We start from the raw sequence: 6,479 nt of genomic DNA, 5'->3' as shown, positions 1-6,479 counted from the left end.
ATATATATATATATATATATATACCTTTACATAAAGCTGTATTATATGATACTACATCGGGAGCAGGGACTTTCTGAGGGGCAATTTTTTTACACAGAACTTTATTTAGATCCTGGTTCCTGCTGTGGAAACACACAGAGTAGCGGCCCAAAGTCCCTAGTTCCTAGTTCCTGGGGAAAGTTCCTGCAGTGGAAACGCGGCTCATGTAAACCTTAATCGATCCGATTGAGCTCAATCGGAATGAAATTTCGATCGGATTGAGGGGGGGGGGGTATTCCTTTTCTAATACGAATGAGAGTGCGTGTAAACACTCGATCGGATTGATCCCCCGAAACTGAAAGGACTGCACATGTGCAATGAAGCAGAAATAGCGTAATGACGCACGGAACGAATGGTTCTTCCTTTTGAATAAAGTGTTGTATAAAAGCGTGTCCTGTCATTATAAAACTCTCCTTTTACTCGGCAACTGTGAAGTGCAGCAGGACAACCTGTCCTTGTTTTGGATTCTTATCCACAGACAACCCGTTTTGGGCGCGGAGAGGGGCATTTTTACTGCGTGATAAATATGAGCAGCACGGCACAGCGGTTTATAAGTAGGCTATATTTATCCATAAATGGATTAAAACAAGTTTAACTGTTAAAAACAAATAAAGAAACCGTGTAGGAGAGTGGTTATTATGCGCAAACGGTGAGAAACTCTATATTTGTGCAATGTGCCGCATGTAAAAATAAATAAATAAATTCCGATTTGAAGCTTGTGACATATAAACGCGCACTTTATGTAATAAAAGCATTCATGTAAACACTATGAATTCAAAAATTGTGCATGTAAACGTAGCCACTGTGATTCTTACCTTTTTCAGTGCAGTTGGTCTCTGACGGAGATTTTAGACTTGTCCCTTGCTCACATGATAATAGTTCAGTAGTGCGCAATTTTGACATCAAACTACTTAAAATTAAAGCATAAAAAGTAGCAATTACCGCATGGCATAAACACGTGTCTTAGCTAAATTCAACTCAGTCATTTATGTAAATGCTTAAGTATAAACTTTTTTCCAAACATTTAAAGACATGTTTCATATAATTTCAACACATAATTAAATAAAAGGCAAGTATATTTACGTTGTATACAAGCAGTAACTTTTAAATCATTGAGGAGTTGCATTACAGATAACGAGTAACGTTGGTTAAGGTATTCAGTTCAAGGGTAACATGTATGTAAACCAGCTAATAAAACAAACATGAAACATCTTCTTCATAGCATCTTTTGTGATATTAAAGTGCATATTGCAGGTTAAAAAATATAGCAATTTAAAAAAAACTTGTATGAAAATACCATATTGAAGCGTTAATGCAGGATTTGAAAATGTTTTACAAGACGTGAGGGCACAAATTTAGAAGAAAACGTGACGGTTTCCTTGACAGTTCTCAAAAAACGCTTTTTTTCTTTTTCTAACATCGCGTCATATTACGTCACGAGAGGGCGTCGTGTGCCGCGCTCAGAGCGGGCGTGAGTCAGTATGTTTTCGGTAACATTAGTTATTTTTATTTAAATTGACCATCGTCATGGTAAATTATTGTGTTTGTGGAGGTTGCACTAACTCCAGCCTGTCAGGACATCGAGTCCACAGGTTTCCTAACAAGAAAAAGGACGGTATCTTCCGGGTCTGGGTGCGTTTGTGCAAGTGAAGAGACAGGACTTCACTAATGCATCTGCTTCGAGAAACACGGTGGTGTGTAATTTAGCAATCACTTTACCCTTGGGGATTATAATGCCGGCGATATGATGCAGTTCAACATGGGTAACCGAAGCAAGAAGCGAGTGAGACTCAGAGCTGATGTACACAGCACCTTCATCGGGTCCCGTTCCGCCTGTGGCTCGGCTACCGGCGGGAGACATGATGCTCACGGATCCGTTAGAGATGCTGCTCCACGAAAACGTGAACTGTGCACCGTAAGGGGCCGTTCACATGTCGCGCCTAAAAACGCATAGAAAACGCTAGGCGCGCCGCTTTGTGCTTTTTTCCAAAGCGTCCGGGCGCTTGCGCTCCGGAGGTGTCTGCCGTTGCTAAGCAACCATGACCTATGCTCTCCATGAAGACTCGGGAGTTTCAGCAAAGGATAAATGGATTTGCAGCACTAAAAATCGCTTGCAGTAGCTCTGCTACTAAATTTATTTAAAAATGACTATCCCTGTACAGCTATGATCAGCTGTTCCTTCATCTTGGCTGAGCTTTCAATGTTGTTACGGGAAAGGATGAAGCTGATTGGTTGGTTCTTGTCACATGACCCGCGGTGCGCTTGCGGCATTCTGAAAAGTTGAAATGTTTTTATCTCGATGCGGTGCTGAAGCGCCTGGAAAAATAAGCGCGTCGCACCGCGTGCGCGTCTCTTCCATTATGAGCGCGCCTGCCACGCGTCTACATTTGAAATAACGAACTTGAGCGCGCAAAAGACGCGATATGTGAACGTCCCCTTATGTTTTTGAGCTGTGCTTCATTCTGAAAAGTTGAAATGTTTTTATCTCGATGCGGTGCTGAAGCGCCTGGAAAAATAAGCGCGTCGCACCGTGTGCGCGTCTCTTCCATTATGAGCGCGCCTGCCACGCCTCTACATTTGAAATAACGAACTTGAGCGCGCAAAAGACGCGATATTCCAATCCGTATCATTCGATCATTCGTTTTTTGATTTAATATTGAAAGTAGAAAAATTAGAAAACGGCTCCTTTTTCGTTTTCCCGTTTTTTTTCCAAAACAGGAAAAACGAGAATTCAGCTTAAACGTCTTTCGTTCAGGGGTAGAAAAATGAATAAACAGCTTGAATATTAGATTTCTACATGTGGGCGGGAATTAAACGCCCCTTTCTGCTGATTGGTCAACCGAAGATCAAACCGTGCCGTCATCAGTTCTTCCACAGTATCACGCAGCAGAATAATAGTCCTCTTCTGCTGCAGCTGTACTACATTTAGTCTTTTTTCATCAAACAAACAGGCTAATGAATAGCTCGACACAACTCATACTGGGCAGAGTCTAGACACGGCTTTCTTATATATATATTATATCTTATATATAGATATAAATTCTATTCTTTGCATCAGCTGGGCATGGCAGGGTATGATATGACAGCTGTCATAGCCTACCCTGCTCACACAGTAAGTCTGTTTGTTTAAGTAATTAATTAATTTATTAATTTGTTTAAAAATAAATACTTTAAACTAAGACAAAAAGGAAAGAATAATAAATTGGCTTGGGTATATATAGGCCTATAACGCAAGAACTGTCATTCTGACTGACAACCGGAGAACAACAGATATTAAATAGCCTACTGTTAGAGTTATATAATGTAGTCTTGTGTTTTATTAAAATTCATTATAGGCCTAATTGATATCTCAAAAGGATATGCACTTGTGAGCTGCTGCGCACTCGCAGTGCAACACAAGATTTTCATAAAATATAATAGCTTGCCATTTCGGTTTGTTTCGCACCAAACCCTCAGTATACATTCAAAATGCTTGGAATATACGCCACGAGATGCATAGGATTATTTTACGACAGATATGCATCCGCTTCAAAAACAACAAACAAAACCTAAAGTCACCATTCTCTGCCATTAAATTGGCAAGTGTGAGCAGGACATTTTTGTGTTACTAAGTAATAAGCCTTTAGAACAACATTAAGGTGAGTCACTCTAGTTCACACAGTTCCAATAAATTGCGATGGGTTAAATAAACTCAATAAGCAGACAGACTACAGTCAAGCGCAGACCAGTATTGAAGTGCACAGGAAATAAGCAGCAGTCATATTTAAAGCAGTTTAAATTAATATTGAGTACGGGTTGATGGTCACTTGGATTTTTTTCCCCATCAAGGGGAAATAACTTAATACTCTGTCATTTATAGTCGTATAGTAAAATGTATATTTTTAATTGTGTAACGTTACGTTCAAAATAACTACAAAATAACTACAAAATGTCATGCCTTTGAAAAATAAAGAGAACAACATAATGCGCTGCTTTAACGCGTCTCGGTGTCCTTGAGCATCTTTCTGGCGCATGCCACAAACATCAACCACAGGGAATACTTGTCTTTTAAAAGGCTTCATTTAGATTATTTGAAGTTAAATGCATCATATAAGTCACTTTGGAATAAATCACAGTAGGCCTATGTATCATGATAAAACAAACCGACTTTACAGTCTGGAAATACTTTAGGTTATAGCAAATTATATCTTGGACCCCCTATCACTTTAAGAACTGCTGGTCTACACAGAAGAAAGACCTGTCTAGACTCTGCCCCGGAACGAGTTCTGTCGAGCTATTCATTAGTCTGTTTGTTTGATGAAAAATTAGAAATTGATCAAATGCGTTAAGAATCCGTACAGCTGCAGCAGCAGAGGACTATTATTCTGCTGCGTGATACTGCAGAAGAACTGATGATGGCACGGTTTGATCTTTGACTGACCAATCAGCAGAAAGGGGTGTTTAATTCCCGCCCACATGTAGAAAACTAATAATCAAGTTGTTTATTCATTTTTGTACCCCTGAACGAAAAACGTAAATTTAAGCTGAATTCTCGTTTTTTGGAAAACCCCATTGATAAATACAGTGCAAATAGTTCCGTCTCTGAATAAAAGTGAAGTGGAAATAAAAATCAATAATAGACTGAACAGTTCCATGATAATATGTCCGTAACATTTACCACTCTCGTCTTTTATTTAAGTCAAGTTTATTTAAGTACAGTGGGGCAAAAAAGTATTTAGTCAGCCACCAATTGTGCAAGTTCTCCCACTTAAAAAGATGAGAGAGGCCTGTTTTCATCATAGGTATACCTCAACTATGAGAGACAAAATGAGAAAAAAAACTTTTTAAGTGGGAGAACTTGCACAATTGGTGGCTGACTAAATACTTTTTTTCCCCACTGTAGGTGTGTGTGACATGAATAAATAATTGTGAAAATTAATAAAGTTAAATTCATGAAATAAATTAGAAATAAAGTTTAAATGTATGAATGTAAGCATATGTAGCCAACTCAGTTCAAAAGAAAAGAATGAGATAGAAAAGAGAGAAGGTAGAATCAGTGAACGCACCTTAATACTGACAAAAAAATAACAGGGTTAAGGGCAAATAAAATCCCTATTTTTCATGAATTTTATTAGTTTTATTACATACTAAATTGGTTGATGTTTCTCTTCTTAGTCTTCTTTGTTGGGCTTGAGAAACCCTACATATATTTAAACATTATTATTTATTATGAGAGTAATTGACACCGACTAGAACTTTAATGTTTCACCAAATTCAGCTCAGACCTTCAGACTCGTCTGACTCGTGTTGCTGTATCTTTTGTAACTGGTTGGACTTGCCTTCCCAAAAAAATCCTATTGACTTTCGTTATCTGAGCAATGAAGGCCTTAATACTTAATGTCCACTAGAGGGGGCGACAGGATTAAGTCCTCTCAGTCCTGCTCCTGGAGGGCCAGTGTCCTGCAAAGTTTAGCTACCCCAAATAAACACACCTAAGCTAAGCAAGGTCTTCAGGATCAATAGCAATGTCCAAGCAAGTGTGTTGGAACTGGTTGGAGCTGAACATGGTTCTTCAGGTTCAGGACTGGGTTTTATGTAAAATATCTATAAGTATTATAAATCTATAAATTAATTTGCACAGTTGGGTGTCTGCATGCAGAGGTGTACGTCAGTAAGTACAATGGAAAATGTAATCTGTAAAAACTTTATTCAATCTTCACAAAACATGCAAACAAAACTGCAATGTTTTAGAAAACTATCACATTTGCACATACCCTGCTCGAACCTTACTAACTGAACTAATTTTACTGCAGGAAGTGGGAAAAAATGCAAACTGTTCTACACAGAATTACACAAAACTCTTAGTGTCTTCTAGAACATTAGATGTTACTGCAGGAAGTGGGAAAATGCATACTGTTACACAAAACTCTTAGTGGCTTCAAGAACATTGGATAGGCCTGGGTCATTTTAGACACTTTGTGTACTCAGGTATCAAAAAAGATCATCCAAAAAAAAAAAAAAACTTCAAATATTCAGTATATGGAGCCGGTTCCAGTTTTTAAATGCTAGTCTATGATGAATGAGTGTGACCATCACATTGTATCCTGTATCCTACCCCTAACCCTAATGTAACCCTGTTATGCGTAGGTAATGTTTCTATACCTAAACCTACCCATAACAGAAGATGACCAAAAAAATCTCCCCACATAACGTATTCTTGAAAAATCCAGACATTTTATCATGATACATAGGCCTACTGTGATTTATTCCAAAGTGACTTATAAGAGGCATTTAATGTAAAATAATCTAAATGAAGCCTTTTAAAAGATGACTATTCCCTGTGGTTCATGTTTGTGGCATGCGCCAGAAAGATGCTCAAGGAGACCAAGACGCGCTAAAGCAGCGCATTCTGTTGTTCTCTTTATTTTTTCAAAGGCATGACATTTTGTAGTTATTTTGAA

This window comes from Sinocyclocheilus grahami, unplaced genomic scaffold, assembly GCF_001515645.1.
Source record: "Sinocyclocheilus grahami isolate Dianchi unplaced genomic scaffold, SAMN03320097.WGS_v1.1 scaffold767.1, whole genome shotgun sequence".
In the NCBI taxonomy this organism is placed as follows: Eukaryota; Metazoa; Chordata; class Actinopteri; order Cypriniformes; family Cyprinidae; genus Sinocyclocheilus; species Sinocyclocheilus grahami.
This window is presented reverse-complemented; position numbering follows the sequence as displayed.